Source organism: Pelophylax lessonae (assembly GCF_965119305.1).
Source record: "Pelophylax lessonae genome assembly, chromosome: 1".
In the NCBI taxonomy this organism is placed as follows: Eukaryota; Metazoa; Chordata; class Amphibia; order Anura; family Ranidae; genus Pelophylax; species Pelophylax lessonae.
Window position 1 is genome coordinate 225,405,683 of NC_138768.1, and position 18,595 is coordinate 225,424,277.

Here is an 18,595-nt window from a genome sequence, read left to right on the forward strand (position 1 = left end):
AGCGTGGCAACAGGACCCACAAGGGAGACCCCCTACCAGCCCTACTACCTCATCCAGCCCTGGAGGGCCCGACCAAGGCCCCCCCGCATCATCTACCGGGCGCCACGAACAGGGCACCCCCGGTCCCCCATGTGGCCTGCACACCAGGCTCCAGCCTCAGATAGGCCCAAAACAGTCCCCCACGCGGGAGGAGGGGGGTGACAACATGACAGAGGTAAACCCAGGAGTGTGAGGGTCCGACCATCCCAGAAAGAGGGCCCGCGTCCACCCCAAAATCCGCCAGAGAAGGGGGGGGGTTTACTCACCATACTGGGAACGCAAGCGGGCGCCGTCTCGTGACAAGACCCCACGCTACAGGAGTAGGGGGGCTGTCAGCAAAATAGGAACAATGAGACATAAGCCCAGACCCTGTTGTGTGCATCCTGGCAAGACGTTTAACTCGCGGGCCAGTCCCCATCCAATGGGACTATGTCGCGGCCGACCTAGCGTGGAGCGAAGGCCTGCATGCGCTCGCTGGACAGACTGGGGTAACCACTTGATATGGGGGTCCAGTTTGTTGCCCAGCCCGGTATAATTGCTTGAAGATCTCACAGGAAAAAACATTCCGGAGAAAAAAAGACTAGATAAAAAACATCTACAGAAAAAAATTACTTCCATGCCAGGACCAAAGATCCCAGCAGGGAACTAGGTCCTTACTCCTGACTAGGCAGATTAAAACTGACATCCTATGCAGTAAGAGAGAGGGAGTACTCTCCGGCACTGCCCATAGACGTAGCCAGAACTTTTTTCTGCCTAGTGTCCTACTCCTGTAGGGGGCAGTATAACCCTACTGATATGTATCAGAGAGAACTGCGTCCGTCAATGAACGATAGAGAAAAATGATGTTCTTCCTGTATGGGAGGGGTTGTATAGGAGGAGCTTCCTGACGATTGGTTGCCAGTGTCCATTCACTTGTAGGTGGCGTATAACCAAAATAGGTATTACCAGCTCTGTGTCCCATGATGTACGATAAAGAAATTTAGTTGGTCCACCCTTTGCAGCTAGAACAGCTTCAACTCTTCTGGGAAGGCTGTCCACAAGGTTTAGGAGTGTGTCTATGGAAATGTTTGACCATTCTTCCAGAAGCGCATTTGTGAGGTCAGGCACTGATGTTGGACGAGAAGGCCTGGCTTGCAGTCTCTGCTTTAATTCATCCCAAAGGTGTTCTATCAAGTTGAGGTCAGGACTCTGTGCAGGCCAGTCAAGTTCCTCCGCCCCAAACTTACTCATCCATGTCTTTATAGACATGGCTTTGTGCATTGGTCAAAATCATTTGGTGGTGTGGGGGGGGGGGGGGCAGATGATGTGGGGTTGTTTTTCAGGGGATGGGCTTAGACCCTTCGTTCCAGTGAAGAGAACTCTTAAAGCGTCAGCATACCAAGACATTTTGGACGATTTCGTGCTCCAAACTTTGTGGGGACAGCTTGGGGTTGGCCCCTTCCTGTTCCAAAATGACTGCACACCAGTGCACAAAGCAAGGTCCATAAAGACATGGATGAGCGAGTTTGGGATGGAGGAACTTTACTGACCTGCACAGAGTCCTTATCTCAACCCAATAGAATACCTTTGGGATTAATTAGAGCAGAGACTGCGAGTCAGGTCTTCTCTCCAACATCAGTGCCTGACCGCACAAATGCACTTCTGGAAGAATGGTCAAACATTCACAAAGACACACTCCTAAACCTTGTGGACAGCCTTCCCAGAAGAGCTGAAGCTGTTATAGCTATAAAGGGTGGGCCAACTCAATATTGAACCCTACAGACTAAGACTGGGATGACATTTAAGTTCATGTAAAGCAGGTGTCCCAATACTTTTGGTAATAAAGTGTGTATGTACGCAAAGTCGGCGTTGCACTGAATGGAGCCATTGCCGGCAATAGGCTGCGACTTGTCATGTGAGTATCATGTGATAACATGTAAGTAGATTGTATATTAAACGTCAGTTTAATTGAACAATACATGAAAATCTCAAATTAAATCAAGCTGATTAGTTATATCCAGCATACATCAGCCCAGGGCAGCGGTCTCTAAACCTTTCCAACAAAGGGCCATTTCACGGTTCTTCAGATTTTTAGGAGGACTGGACTGCGGTCAGTGGGAGTAGAATAATTTGCCCTGGTCTTGGCGGTCACTGAGAGTAAACAATGCCTGTGGTCAGTAGAAGGAGAAATAGTGCCCCATCATTGGTGACAGTGGGAGATATAATGCCACATCATTGGTGTCAGTGGAAGGAATGATGCCATATCAGTGTTGTCAATTAGAGGAATAGTGCCCCAAGGGCAGGATACAGATAAGCAAAGGACCACATCTGGTCCATGGGCTGCACTTTCGAGACCACTGACCTAGGGAGCACATTTTATTGATAGGATTAGTCCTTACGGAAATGAATATATATCCAAATTACTTAAAAATAAAAAAAGAGTGCATCCTAAAATTCTATGCATTTGTGAATATTTCTTCACTTCTTCGGGAGTTGATGCCACCAGTATAAAAAAAAAAAAAAAAAAAAAGGAGGGGGGGGGGGCACACTGTTGCTCAACTGCTGCCATTGATTGATGGAAAAAGTACTTACAAACCACTTGGTTTGCAACCATTTTTCTTCAATGACAGCAGTTACGCAACATTGTAAATACCCTCCCCCCCCTTTTTTTTTTTTTAGGGAGTGCTCAGATATATTTTGAAACCATGTTTTAAACTAGTTTAAAGATTGTGGTGGCATTCGCTCCCGAAGAATTGAAGATACATTCACAAAACAAAGTTTTTAGGATGCACTCCTTTTTAGAAATTTGGCTATATGGGAAGCTCTCTAAGGATTAAATTATTTCAATACAAATTTGTACCCTAGGAAGATGTATGCTGGATGTTACTAATTAACTTATTTTAAATTGATATTTTCATGTATTGCTCAATAAACTGACATTTTTATATATAATCTACTTACCTGTTATGCCTCATTTAAAGTCCTATGGGCAATTGACTTGGTTTGTGTACTTACAATGCCGTACCTTCATCCCTTTTCAATAAGTACCTGATCCCAATTTTATAAAAAAAATGTTATGTGCACTCTTGCATTCCTCACATTAAAGGGGAAAGATACATGCAAAGATGCAAATATGAATCAACATTAGCATTTCATCCAAAATTAGGGAATCAAACATCTAAAATCACAGAATTATATCCAGCTACCCAAAATACTGCCGTTCAACCATATCTTGCAAAAACAAAAATAATCATATTTCAATCCCCTAAGTGTACATGTACCAAAGTTGATCTAAAATACCCGGTTGCTTTCAATTATCTGTTATTTCAAAAGCAAGAGATCATGTCCTACAAAATGTGCACAAATATGCTGCTTTTCTACCAAACTTCCCTGTAGTGACAGAGCTAGGATCATTGTTTTTTTTCACCCTGGGCTACATTATTGGATTGCATGTTGGCACCATTATGAGGGGTTTAAATGAAATACAAGTAAACACCCACTGTGCTGAGATTGTGAAAAATGTTAAAAAAAATATAGAAAATGTATATAAAACAATGGCAATTTTTTATATAATGAACCTTCCTACACTTTAAAATGAAGTATATTTTATTTATTTGAAATATATATATATATATATATATCTATATCTCAACACACATAAGCACTAAGAAACCATTTCACTGCAACTAAAGGAACACCAATGTGTCCCATCGACTGCTGGAAAATTTGCAACAACTTGTAATAAGTGGCAGAATTACCAACCCCAATAAACAGAATATCATCTAAATGTACCATGGCTCCTTCTGGGTATACCCCTTGTTGGGCAACAAAGACTACTTAAGTAGAAGAATTTTTTTTGCAGAATTAGGGTGGATACTTTATTAATCCTCGGAATTTCACTTGGATATTCTACTAGTTCTTGGTGTGTTTTATGGACATGACATTGTTATATGCCTCTTTTGTACTGTATGTGGATTTTTCACTATTGCTGTGTGTATGATAAGTTTGATATATTGCACACATTAATTAGCACATTGTTTTAGACTTAATGATGTGGGTATAGAATTAGAATAGATTAATACTTGCACTGTTCTATATGAGGGATTCTTCAACTTTATATTTTGATGTTGGCGCCATCGATGAGACAAACCTGGCTTTTTTACAAAAAATGATCTGTCCTCCTTTTATAGAGAATGTAACCTTGAATGTATCAAATCTCTACGCATCTATTACCCATAATGCAGGTGTTAATGCAGCAGTTTCTCCTATTAGGGATAGTGGGATCTACAATGATAAAGAAATCAATCTTTTTCAGGAGTCATAGTTTGTTGTTGTTGAATAATTACAATAAGTTCAGGTACAAATCTTACTTACAAAAGAGAGGCACAGCAATGGGCTTGAATGTCGCCATGTCATATGCAGGTGCGTTCACGAATGCTTTTGAACATAAACGTATCTACTCTGATGTGGCATTCACCAGCCATTGAGGTATGACAGAGTTACATTCAAGTCCCTATTGTCATTTCACTAAGGGATCAATATGGCAGATGAGAGGATACAATTTAATTACGCATATGATTCTTAAGAAGTACCAATTCTAGACACTTTAGTAAAAGCTTAAAATCAATTTAGATGCAAAACCAACAGTTTGGAATTAGCTGCTGTTACATGGTAGATTTTATCCTCTTGTCGTGTTTAAGTCTATTATAAAAAGTTAATATCTTAAGTGGAGAGGATTGTAAGTGATAGGGATCTATTATAGACACACAAGCAAGAAATGAATCCACAGTTTAAAACCAAGGGGTTATCCATATATTGTAGTCACAAAAGTGTCAACAACTCGTAGGTCTGGGAGACCAGTTAAAATTAAAAGGATGTCTTTTTTGTGTCAATACCATTCTTTTTCTAAACTGATTTATTTCAAAGTATGTCATAATTGCCATTTATTGAGAGAAGCCTATCTGCAGATTCCAGAGTTTCAGGTTCTTGCTTTGCAGTCTTTGCGAAAAAAAATCAAACCTTGAGAGAGATGTTGGTTAAAACTGATCTTCCAGCACCGTCTTCACGATAAATAACTGTAAGTGGTACCATGAGACTGGGACTGGATTGCCACTGTTCACAATGTTCAAATCTTAAGGGTTCTTGCTTTAAGAATTTTGCTGAAAAATACAAAATTTCACAATTGTGGACATTAAAGTCAATACAAGTAACTCATTAAATTATTTGCCCATGTAGACTAGTATATTGGCGAGAACATACAAAAAACATGACTGCAATTTATGGCACAAGTACTCCAAAAGATCTAGTCAGAAAGAACCCATCATTTGACATTTTTTAAAAGCAGAACATAACCCCTTACAGTTTAAATATCAAATAATTGATTTTGTTCCTAAACCGAAGCGTGGAGGTGAAAAACTGAATTTTTTGTAAAATCTTACCGTAAAATTCCTTTCTCTGAGTCCTCCGAAGTCGCCGCCCACTCATACAGTCTTCACCAATGGGTATTGACCTCTTATCCACAGGAGCAAGCTAGGCATAAGACTTGTTAAAACAAAGCAATTTACACACCTGTAGGGGGCTGTCCCTTTGGTCCAATACCCCCCTGCTCTCAGCCTTCCCAACTCAGTTTGGTAGCAAGCAGTTAGAGTCCATGAAACCCCCAAAGAGGGGCGGGGGCGGCGACTGTCAGAGGACTCAGAGAAAGGAATTTTACAAAAAATTCAGTTTACTCTTACGTCCTCTGACAGTCGCCGCCGACTCATACAGTCTTCACCAATGGGATGTCCTAAAGCAGTGTAGACATGAGGGGTGGGAAGCGCAACCGTCACAAAGGCAATGCAGCACCCAGGTCAGAGAAAGGAACCTTATCTGAACAGAAAGGTAAACCCTCTGGTTAACCAAAAAAGCTCAACTGGAGCAACAACCCAGGAAAGCAAAGAAACCAGGGGAAAACCACCCAATCAGTCAGGGACCGGCAAAGCCAGGGCCCCCTCAAGGTACTGCCGCACACAGAACTTTGCGGCCAAAGGAGGCATCTGCAGATGCCAGAACATCAAGTTTGTAAAATTTTGAGAAGGTGTGCACGGACGACCAAGTCGCAGCCTTGCACACCTGGGCAACCGAAGCCTGATGCCGGAAAGCCCATGACAAGCCTACCGCTCTGGTAGAGTGCGCCTTGACAGTGAAGGGCGGTACCCGTTCCTTAATCGAATAGGCCTGTACAATCTTCTGTCTGATCCATCTTGAAATGGTTGCCGCAGACACAGCCGTACCCTTCTGAGGTCACTCAGGAAGGACAAAAAGAGAATCTGACTTCTGAAAGGATTCAGTGGACGACAGGTAAACCCTGATCGCCCGGACAACATCCAAGGAATGCAAGGCAAACTCCTTAGGATGCTTAGGATTCGCACACAGCGAAGGCAAAACAATATCCTCATTAAAGGTGAAAATCAGAAACCACCTTAGGAAGGAAAGATTGGTTAGGTCGCAAGACCACCTTATCCCTATGAACCACCAGGTAAGGGGAGCGGCAAGACAGGGCCGCCAACTCCAACACTCTGCGGGCTGAAGTGATCCCCACCAGAAAGGCAACCTTTCGTGACAGCAGAGGCAAAGAAATTTCCCTGATGTTTTCGAAGGGAGGACATTGCAAAAACGGACAGAACCAAGTTCAAGTCCCAAGGAGGTAAAGGCGCCCTCCGAGGAGGAGCCAAATGACGCACTCCTTGAATAAAGGTGCGTATCAAAGAATTAGACGTCAAGGGGCGCTGGAAAAGGATAGCCAGTGCAGATAACTGGCCCTTAATTGTGGTCAACGCAAGGCGCTGGTCCACACCAGTTTGCAGGAAGGTCAACACCCTCGCCACCGAAAAAGAGCGAGGAGGGATGCCCCTGGATTCACACCAGGCAAAATAAGCCTTCCAGGTACGGTAATAGATCTTACCGGACGAGGCCTTCCTAGCCTTGAGCAGGGTAGGAATGACCTCCCATGCGAGACCCCTGTCTCTCAGGACCTGGCTTTCAAACAGCCATGCCATTAAAGCCAACGACTGTAAAGCAGGATGGAAGATCGGCCCCTGAGACAGCAGATCGTCCCGTAATGGGAGCCGCCATGGAGGCTCGACGACCAGTTGTATGATGTCCACGTACCAAGACCGGCGCGGCCAGTTAGGGGCCACCAGAATCACCAACTTCGGTTCCGAGACCAACCTGCGAAGGAACCTGGACAACAACTGAATCGGGGGAAAGGCATAAATCAGGTGATACTGATGCCAAGGCACCACCAGCACATCCGAGACGGCTGCCAGAGGATCGCGCGTTCTTGCCACAAACTTTCCCACCTTGTTGTTTAGCCGAGAAGCGAACACATCCACATCTGGTGTTCCCCATCTCGCACACAGCATCTGAAACATTCTCCCTGGTCCAGGGTCTGGCGGCTCAGATAGTCGGCCTGCCAATTCTCCACACCTGGAATGTGAACTGCCGAAATCACCGGGACGTGCGTCTCGGCCCAAGACAGAATGGTGGTCACTTCCCGGGCCGCCCGGGCACTCCCGATGCCCCCTTGGTGATTGATGTAAGCCACCGCAGTCGCGTTGACCGTCTGCACCCGCACAGGGCGGCCCCGCAGTTGATCCGACCAACGGAGCAAGCACAGTCTGATTGCTCGCAGTTCCAATATGTTGATCGGTAGGGAGGATTCCTCCTCCGACCAAGTGCCCTGGGCAGACAGAATGCCCAGAACGCCACCCCAGCCCGACAGGCTGGCATCCGTGGTGATCACCGTCCACAATAAAGGGCGGAAGGACTTGTCTTCCGTCAGAGCCGAGGACTGAAGCCACCAGAGAAAATTCTCCCTGACGTGGCGACTGAGATATCCTCCTTTACAAGGACTGAGGATGCCTGTCCCATCTGGCCAGGATCTCCGCTTGAAGAGATCGCGTGTGGAAATGTGCAAATGGAATTGCCTCGAAGGCTGACACCATCAACCCCAGGGACCGCATGCAGGCCCGGAGTGACGAGGAATCCTTGTCCCAGAGGGACCGGACCTCATCCTGCAGAGTCCGGAGCTTGTCCTCCAGTAGAAAAACCTTTGCTTGGGCAGAGTCCAGGATCATTCCCCTGGAGCGTCTGAACGGTAGTTGACAGATCGCACAATAGGCTCAGACTGGCGCTCGATCTTAACAGGAGATCGTCCAGATATCCCAAGATCGCAATCCCCTGTGCCCGCAACAGGGCCAGAACAGGAGCCAGCACCTTTGTAAAACACCCTTGGAGCCGAAGCAAGACCGAAAGGTAACGCCACAAACTGATAGTGATCCTCCGCGATTGCGAATCGGAGGAACCTCTGATGACCCTCGAATATGGGGGTGTGTAAATACGCATCCTTGAGGTCGATGGAAGCCAGGAAATCTCCCAGACTCAAAGAGGCCACCACCGAACGGAGGGATTCCATGCGGAACTTCTGAACCCGCGCAAAGCGGTTTAGAGCTTTCAAGTCCAGAATTGGACGTACCTTGCCCTCCTTCCTGGGCACAGTGAACAGATTTGGAGTAAAACCCCCGAAACCTGTCCCGATGAGGCACCGGGACGACCACCCCTTGGGCGAGGAGATCCTGAACCGCCCGATGAAGATCGTGCAAACCGGTCTGGGGTCAATGAAGATTTGAGGGAAAAAAATCTGTCCGCTGGCCGTGAAAGGAATTTGATCTTGCATCCCGATCGAATGATTTCCTGAACCCACCCTGTCCGGAACCCGGAGCAGCCAAGGTTCTAGGAAACCGCGCAGACGTCCCCCCACCCCTTTAACGGGTGAGGGCGTCCCTTCAGGTGGAGGCGGAAGGACCCGCCGGGCCGGCATGGTTGGATTTTTGCTTGGCCGTCCAGGGCTTCCTCTGACCACCCTGGCCTTTAAAGGGTTTGCCCTTGTCCTGTGTCTTAAAGGCACGAAATGACCCCTGATTTGGTTTAAAGGAAGGGCCCCGCTTACTGCAGAAAAAAACTTACCCTTGGGCTGCTGGGGCAGCAGAGTGCTCTTACCTGCAGTGACCCCTTTAACCAACTCGTCCAGGGATTCCCCAAAAAGACGATTCCCCACATAAGGGATGTCAGATACCGTCTTCCTGGAAGACTGGTCAGCCGACCAGCTCTTCAGCCACATCAAACGACGGAGCAGCACCGTGACACCAGACAGCCGTGCTGCTAGAGGAGCCTCATCCAAGGCCGCGTGACCGCGTCACACAGGTACAAAACCGCCAGACGCATCTGCTCCACCATTTCCACAGTAGCTGGATGGGCGGAATCCGCCTCCAGAGTGCGTTTGAGCACCTGGGCCCAATCGGCCACAGCCTGAGAGACCATAACAGAGGCGAAGATGGGCTTCAGTAAGGAACCCGCCACCATATATGCGTGGCGAGTAAGAGATTCCACCCGCCTATCCGTAGGGTCCCTGAACACCGGAGAATCCTCTGAGGGCATGAGAGTGGCCTTGTTTAACCTGGACACCATGTGATCCACTTTAAGGGACACGGTCCATCGCGAATCCGTATTTTTTAATAAAATAATAAAACGGAAGTAAGGCTGAGACATGTAGCCCCAGCACAGGGATAGCCCATCTTACTCCTAACTAGGCAGAAGACAAACTGAGTTGGGAAGGCTGATAGCAGGGGGGTATTGGACCAAAGGGACAGCCCCCTACAGGTGTGTCTATGTAAATTGCTTTGTTTTAACATGTCTTATGCCTAGCTTGCTCCTGTGGATAAGAGGTCAATACCCATTGGTGAAGACTGTATGAGTGGGTGGCAATTGTCAGAGGACGTAAGAAAGATACACTTATTGAAGAAACCAGAGGTATTTTGGATAAAGACCCTTGGTACACATACACACAAGGGTTGGAACCAGGATTAGGATTTATTTTTGTTCCTGTAAGATAGGTTTGGTATATTTAACAACCATGTTCTGGGTAGTTGTATACTGTACAATTAATACTAAGTTAATATGGTTTTATCCTGTCCGTTTAAGATTCCCCAGTTTTAGATAGAATGCCAATGTTGATTTATCTTTGCATACTTTCCTACTGGACACTTTTACCCCCTTCCTGCCCAGGCAAATTTTCAGCGCTGTCACATTTTGAACGACAATTGCGCGGTCATGCAACACTGTACCCATATGAAATTTCTATACATTTTTTTTTTCACACAAATAGAGCTTTTTTTTGGTGGTATTTAATTACCACTGGATTTTTTATCTTTGCTAAACAAACAAAAAAAAACTAAAATATTTGATAAAAAAAAAAAAAAAGAAATACTTTCATAGTTTGTTATGATATTTTGCAAACAGGTCATTTTTTTCCTTCACTGGATGTTCGCTGATGAGGCTGCACTGATAGGCAACAATGATAGGCAGCACTTATTGGCAGCACTGGTGGGCAGTGTTGGGACTGCACTGATTATCAGTGTAAATGCTCCTTTAACATAAGCCAGTTATCGCTCTATAACTGCGTGAGGAAAGAAAAGCCTGGCTTGAGTTTACATCTGTGATAAGCTGTTATTGGACACAGCTGATCACATGGTAAAGGGCCCCTGTGATTATCCCTTTACCCAGATCTGCGATCAGCTAAGTTCAAAGGACTCAGCGAACACAGAGCACAATCACGAAAGGATGCCATATGACATCCTCCTGGCAAAATAAGCCTACGCTGTAGCAATCTTTCGGCTATAGAGCGGGCGGAAAGTGGGTATGTTTAAGTTCTTAAATCAGAAAAGTTTTTATTGAACATATAAAAAAAAAAAAAAAAACACTTTCCAATGTACAGACATTGCATTAGCCCACATCAAACAATGCATAATACAGTCATCCCAGTGTCCCCATCATCTGGTAAAACAGTCTGAACCCTATATCACAGGTCCCACATCTACCCTCCAACATTGCTGAAGATGGTGAACAGCGCATTGTCCAGACAGTAAAAACATTGCATCGCCCACCCCTCCCGACGCTATTGCAGTAGTCTAGACATTACAAGTTCCCCGAGACTCACCCCAGGCGTGTCCAGCCAGGATGACCACAATCTTTCAAATCTTGTCAGGCTGCCTCTAGGTTGATAGATATACCTTTCCGTAATTAAAGTATTTCCCATATGTGAAATCCAAGAGGCCACTGAGGGTGGCGTGGAGAATATCCAACCCAGGAGGAGGAGCGTACGAGCTTGAAACAGAGCCCTAGAAAATGCCACAGGAGCCAGTTCTTCCGGGACAACATCCTCCAGAGCTCCCAGTATACAGTAAATTGGATCAAGTGGAACAGTAGTCTGGAACACCCGGTTAAGGGTGCCCAGCACTTCGCTCCAATACCTATGGAGCTTCGGGCATCACCACAACAGGTGAATGAGATCCCCCTGTTGGTGGCCACACCGAGCACATGAGGGGTCTGACTGCCCTCCCATCCTATGCAATCTAACCGGGGTGTAGTGCACCCGAAGGACTATGTACAGCTGTGAGACCCATTGGGCAAGATTAAGGGAACATGTGGTAATAGAAAATAGGATGCCCTCCCATTGGTCATCGGTCTATGGACCTACATCCACCTCACAAAGAGAGCACGCCCTCGTGGGGTAAGACTTGAGGTGATGCCCTAGTAACATTTGATAGCATTGCGAGATTATTCCCTTAGTTTTCATAGACTTCTGCAACAGATGAAAGATAGGAGTGCTAGACAAAGTCCAGCCGCCCCCTCCCCCTGTGTGCCCTCTGCATGCCTAAGCTGGAGATAGGAATAATACATGGAGGGGGGCAAGTTGAACCTGCTCTGCAGCTCCGGGAAAGACAGTAATCTGCCATCCCTGAAAATATGTGCCAACAAAGTCACACCAAAAATTCTCCACCTAGGGCCTTGCTGCAACTTTGCCAGCTCGGCATAGGAGTTGTCCCATATCGGGCTGTATGCAGTGAATCCCGTCACACCCTGCATCTGCCTGCTTTTATTCCAGATCTTTTGAATCAAGTTAAAAGTGGGTAGCTGTTTGATTTGTGGAATTTCTGGGCCTCCAGGCCCATAGGAACAGTGTCAAAACCGGAACCCAGCAGCATCAGCCGCACTGAGGAGCCCGCCAAATCATGGGAAAAGGAGCCCATCAGCTGCTGCAGCTGAGACGCTATATAGTATATCCAGGGGTTCAGCACCACCAACCCCTCCGTCTTTAGGGCACTGTAATTGTTCTATTTTAATTCTAGGATGGCCCGATTTCCACAAAAAGGGTCAAAAGTAAAAGGAGCTGTGGCATCAATATTTTTTTAAGATTGGCTCTTTCCGCTAGTGACAGCTTAAGCATGTTCCACGTATTAATTTTATCCCAAAATCGGGGAAGCAGGGGGTGTATATTTAATGGACAGTAATCTGCCAGTCGGGACAATAATTGCACTCCTAAGTATTTAAATGAGGGCACCACCGCTATTGGGCAAGAGGGAGGAAGATCCTCCCCCTAATCCCGTCCAGCAGCAACAGGGCCGATTTGGACCAGTTGATAGTTAGACCAGAGTAATGTCCAAAGCGCAAAAGCACTGACATCACCTTAGTGACAGAGGAGCTTGTGTCCCCCAAGAAAATGAGCATGTCATCGGCATACAACACGATCTTCTCATGGAGGGCCCCTTATTCAATTCCCGAGATCCCCAGGTTAGCCCTAACCAGGGCCTCTAGGGGCTTTATGGCAATGGCGAAGAGCAGCGGAGACAGGGGACAACCCTGCCAGGTACCTCTGCCCAACGCGAACGCCTGGGACATCCTACCAGACATCGGGATGGTTGCCTGTGGGGATGAATAAAGCAAGCTAACCCATGCAATAAATTGGTCACCAAACCCAGATTTAGACAGGACCGCCCATAAATATCGCCAACCACGCTATCAAAGGCTTTGTTGGCATCCAAAGATAGTAGAGCTCTGTGTCCCCCATTGTCTGCCAGTAGTTGCATGTTTAGATAAAGGCGTCTAAGGTTTGTGGCAGTAGACTTGTGCGGCATGAAACCAGTCTGGTCAGGGTGTATGATTAATGAGATAATACCATTGACCCAGAATGCCAGGATCTTTGCCAGGATCTTAACATCACTTTGAAGAAGAGAAATGGGCCTGTACGATCCCAGGTCAAGCCGATCCTTCCCGGGCTTAAGCAACAGTATCACATTGGCCCAAGCCATCGAGGATGCTCCTCCTCGATAGATGCATTAAATACCTCTAGTAACCATGGCAAGAGCTGCTCGCCATACTGAGTATATACCTCCATGGGTAGACCATCCTCCCCCGGGGCCTTGCACATAGGGAATGAGCGCGCTGCCACCTGTAATTCCTCCAGGGTCAGAGGAGTATCCAACGCTCTCTTGTCCCCCTCGGACAGGGAGGGCAGGTCAATTCCAGAGAGGTATGTCAAAAGATCCTGATCAGCGTAAGCATCCCGTGACCCATAAAGGTCACCATAGAAGGCAGCCAATTCAGATATAATTTGTGTTGGTTCATTAACCACCCTGCCAGTAGAGGAACAAATGGCACCTATGGCCGGGGACTGCTGTTGAGATCTGGCAATTTTTGCTAACAGAACGTCCTGTCTTTTCCCCCTCCTCATAAAAAGCTAGCTTAGTGAAAAAGATCTTGCGTTCCGCAGAGGAGAATCGCAGACGGTCCAATGAGTCTTGGGCCGACAGCCAAGCCCCCCTCGCAGACTCTGTGGGATCAGTAACATATGCCAATTCCAGCTGTTGCACCTGGTCACCCACCTTCTCCAATATTTTTTTTTATTATGTTAATTTCAGCAATAAACACCCCTCTAAGGTACGATTCCCATGTTAGGTTGAGATTGGTGTTCTGTCCCTGGGATTGGAAGAAGTAGGCAATTTGAGTCTCAATGCATTCCGGTGAGGTAAATAGCTTGAGCCAGAAAGCATTGATTTTCCAGGGGGCCCTAGGTAGGGAGGTGGGAGGCTGTACAAGCAGCCATAAAGCTACAGGGGAATGATCTGAAATGCCCCGTGGGAAATACTCCACCCTAGAGGTGTAATCAGCCAAGGTAGGAGTGCCTATGCACATATCAATGTGGGATAAGGTGCCATGGGTTTTGGAGAAGCATGAAAACTGCTTCACCACAGGATTGCAGATGCGCCAGATGTCGGTCCATCCCACCTCCACAAGAAGGAGACGAAGGGCCATGCCCCTGCCTCCCCCAGGGGGAGAGATCGGGGGATGCCTATCCAGGCCCAAGTAACAATTTAAAGTCTCCCATGATCAGCAGGGGAACATCAGGTTGGTTTGCCAGGTATGACAGCAGCAACTGCAGCACATACCGTGAAAATGGGGGCGGGAAGTACACAAAAGCTAACAGCAGAGTCACAGTATACAGTGTACAGTACAAAAATACAAATCTACCCGAGACATCAACTAGCGAGTCAAGCTCCTGAAAGGCCAAAGCCCTATATATCAGGACACTCGCCCCACGAAAATAAATGACTGGAATGATACGCCCTACCCATCTAGTGGTACTGAAGGAGACCCACGTTGGTCCCCAGGAGATGCGTCTCCTGCAGACTGATAGCAGGGTTGATTTTCGCAGACAGGTGGACATCATAGTTTGTTTCGGGGGGTCAGTCACTCCGCAGATATTCCAAGACACAATAGGTGTGGAAGACATTGCATAATACTAAAACAAACTGAGGGTAAAATCCATCAAGGGCCGGCCGACCCTTCACCGTCCAACGAGATTGGGCACAACAGTCATTTGGAACAGGCCAGATGGTGTATGGGAAGCAAGACATGCCCCTCAAGAAGGCTGCACATTGGAAAGACAAGGAAAGTGCAAAAAAAGTCAAGTCAGTCTTGCGTAACTCCACGGTAAACAGATTAAGGCAAAAATAGGAGTTGAAGGAGAAGTGTCCCAGGTACAGGGCCATTATCAACCGGACATGGCTCCCCAGGCCCAGGAGCAGCATAAAACAAGTGTTGAGCAAAGGCTTCGCGCCAACCGAGCACCAAGCCTTAGGCCATGGATCCCATGACCCCAGGAAATACACAAATAACCATCTTGCCAGTAGCAAATGCATATGGTGAGGTTAATACGCACTGTGACAGAGATAAGATGGCGGTGTCACATGCTGAATAGAAGATCATAGTAAAGTTTCCTCATCAAGTGAATATTGTAAAAGAGGAACGTATTGCCCAAGAATCCTGTGGTATCATCAAATATTGTTAGGGTTCAGCCTGCCCCATGTGACGGAGATCTTGCTCATTGACGTCTAGCCAGGCAGTCGCAACCTGTGGGCTTCCAAAAAAGTGGTTTTGGTCCCTGGCAGTCACCCGAAGCCGAGCTGGAAATAACATAGCATAGGATAGGTGTAGCCTCTTGACTTCCGCAAACTTGATCTCCTGCCTTGCACTTCTGCAGAGAAGTCAGGATAGAATGAAACTTTAGCACTATTACAGTGAATTGGCCCCGTTTCCCTGGCCAGGCGAAGCACCACCTCACGGTCCTTATAATTCAGGAGCCTGGCCAGAATTGAGCGAGGAGGGTTGCTGGGCGGGAGGGGTCTGGGGAGTACCCTTTCTACAGTGTACAGGGAAGAAAAGGCTTCCTTGCCAAAGACTTCTTGCAGCCATTCTTCAACAAATGCCGTGGGGTCCCTGCCCTCCACCTTCTCAGGGAGCCCCACTATGCGCACAATGTTGCGCCGCAGGCAGTTTTCAGAGTCATCCATTTTGTTATAGGCAAGAGATGCTTGTTGGGAAGCCACCATGACATCACGAAGCAAGGGGGGCAGTTGGTCAGCCACATCACTCACCCCACCCTCAACTGCAGTGGTCTGCTCCCTAATTTTCTGGAGGTCTTGATGTAAAAGGGACACTGTTTCCTGCAGCCCCGCAAATTTCTCCTCAAGGTCATCCACGGATGCAGTGCACTTGTGCATAGCTTAAGGATCTCACTGTGAGGGCTGGGCAGTGTCTTCCAGGGTTCATCAAATATGTCTGGCATAGATTCAGTCTGTAGGTCTAATGGCTCTGTGTCATCCAGCAAGCCCACTTCCTCCCCGCCAGCAAGGTCAGGGGAGAGCGCAGGGCCCTGTGTGGCGTGCAAGAGAGGGTCAGTAGACCTAGAGAGCTTTTGAGTATAGTACAGAATGTCTCTGGATTGTTCTTTGTGTTTCAGGGGCTTAGAGGACTTACCCCCCAGCTCAGGTTTCTTCTCCAGGTCTCGTGGCGTCTTAGGAGGATGAGACTACCCGGCGCCATCTTGGCCAGCATGGGACGCCGTGGCTTCTCCGGGTCATCATCCGCTCGGTTTCACTCCCCAGCAAGTCCAGGCAGGGCAGGCCACCGATTGCAGCGAATTCCAGGCAAAATCATATTTGAGGACAGAATACTTGTCAGGATCAGCAGCGGGAGCTCCGTGTAGCACGTCTGCTCACATGCCTCATCAGGCCACGCCCCTAGCTGCTGACTTTTAATAAACAAAAACAACTGGGGCTCCTCTAAGTTCGATAGTGCCACTCCGCAATTGCGAGCCCAACGCTTAGCTTGGCATGGTCACAAAATGTGAAACTGCCATGCAGAAATTAAGTATAAAAAAAAAAAAAAAAGACCTCCAGAATGGTTGTCAGCCTCTGCTTTACCAGTGCAATGAAATAAATGTATGCTATACTTTTTCACAGCGCACGCCACTGCAACACGGTGGTGTTAACTAAAATAGAACACAAAGCCTTTGCCTTGTCTGTGCGTTGGATCTGCCGTGGGCAAGACTGCCTGGTGTGATTGAGTCCTAAACAATGTCTACAGATAAAGGTATTAAACTTGATTAACCACTAGACGAACGCCCGCCGCAGATATACTGCGGCAGACAGCCGCTCCTGGGCAAAACCCCATACATGTACGGAGCTCGCTCTGGAGAGTGTAGGGGGTGAGCGCACGCTGCCGCCCCACTAGTCAGCGGGGAAGCTGGCGCGTGTGTAAGGCGACTCCGATCCACCTGACATTCTCGATCTTTGCCTGCTGAGAGAAAAGGATGGACGGCTGATGTAAACACAGCCATCCATCCTTCTGCCTGCAATGATCACAGAGACCATGTGATCCTGCTATATGGGATCGCATGTCTCTGATCATTTCAAAAGCCCAACACCTCCACAGTTAGAATCACTCCCCTAGGGTCACATTTAACCCCTTGATCACCAATACTGATAACCCCTTCCCTGCCAATGTCATTATTACAGTAACAGTGCATATTTTTAGCACGGATTACTGTAGTAATGTCACTGGTACCCTCAAAAGTGTCAAAAAGGTCAGTTAGGTGTCCGATCTGTCCGCCGCAATGTCCCAGTCAATAAAAATGACAAATCTTTTGCCGTAGTTAGTAAACGCAATAACTTTTGTGCAAACCAATCAAAATACGCTTATTGTGATTTTTTTTACCAAAAATATGTAGCAGAAAACAAATTGGCCTAAAATGTTAAAACATTTTGATTTTTTTAAATTTTTTTTTTTGGGAACGTCATAGCAGAATGTGAAAAATATTTTTTTTTTTTTCAAAAATTGTTGCTCTTTTTTTGTTTATATAGCAAAAAAAAAAAAAAAAAAAAAAAAAAAAAAAAAAAAAAATCGCACAGGTGATCAAATACCACCAAAAGAAAGTTCTTTTGGTGGGGAAAGAAAAGGACGTCAATTTTTGTTTGGGTACAGCTTCGCACGACTGCGCAATTGTCCGTTAAAGTCACGCAGTGCCGAATCGCAAAATTCTGCCTGGTCATTAAGCAGGAAAATCTTCCGTTGCACAAATGGTTTATAGTATTCGTATTATGTGTTTTTTTTTCTAGATTTTTGGTTGATATTCTGTCTATCATTTAAAATACACCTATGATAAAAATAATAGACACTTTATTGCTTTTTAAGCGAGCAAACGTACAAAATCTGAAGGGGATCAAATAATGATTTTCCCCACTGTATAGAAAAGTTTTCCTCTATTGGTGGGATTTTTTAGGCACTCACATCTACACAAATTAATTGAAAATGTTTAAATATTTTATTGAAAAAACAAAATTAACAAGGTAATAAAAGGCAAGTAAGTAGAGATACATCACATATGCACTTGAATATTACACCAAATCAGGGTGAAGACTCCAGACCCGACTAGTTTCGGAGTTATACAACTACTCCTTCTTCAGGGGGAAAAACAGGAGACCCTGGGTGGTGGTCTGTAGATAATTGATCAAACAAAAATCAATCAAATACAAATAATAATACAGATATTCATACAGTACATAAGTTTGTATAGAGAGACTCAAAAATATGGTCATGACTTACATTCTGTGCGATGATAGATAAAACTATATACCTGCCGGTATATGTTAAAAACAGGTGCTCTATGCGCTCTGCCGGAAGCACGGGTTCACTGTGTAGTTGGTATAATTCATCTAATGAGGCCCTCACAGACTTGTATTGTGGGGAGGAGAAATTGTGCCCATATATGTGGATAGTCCCAGGAAAACATCAAGTCAGAACAACTGGATCCCAGAAATTGGCCGATCAGCTAAAGAGGAGAGATATAAAGTCATGGAAA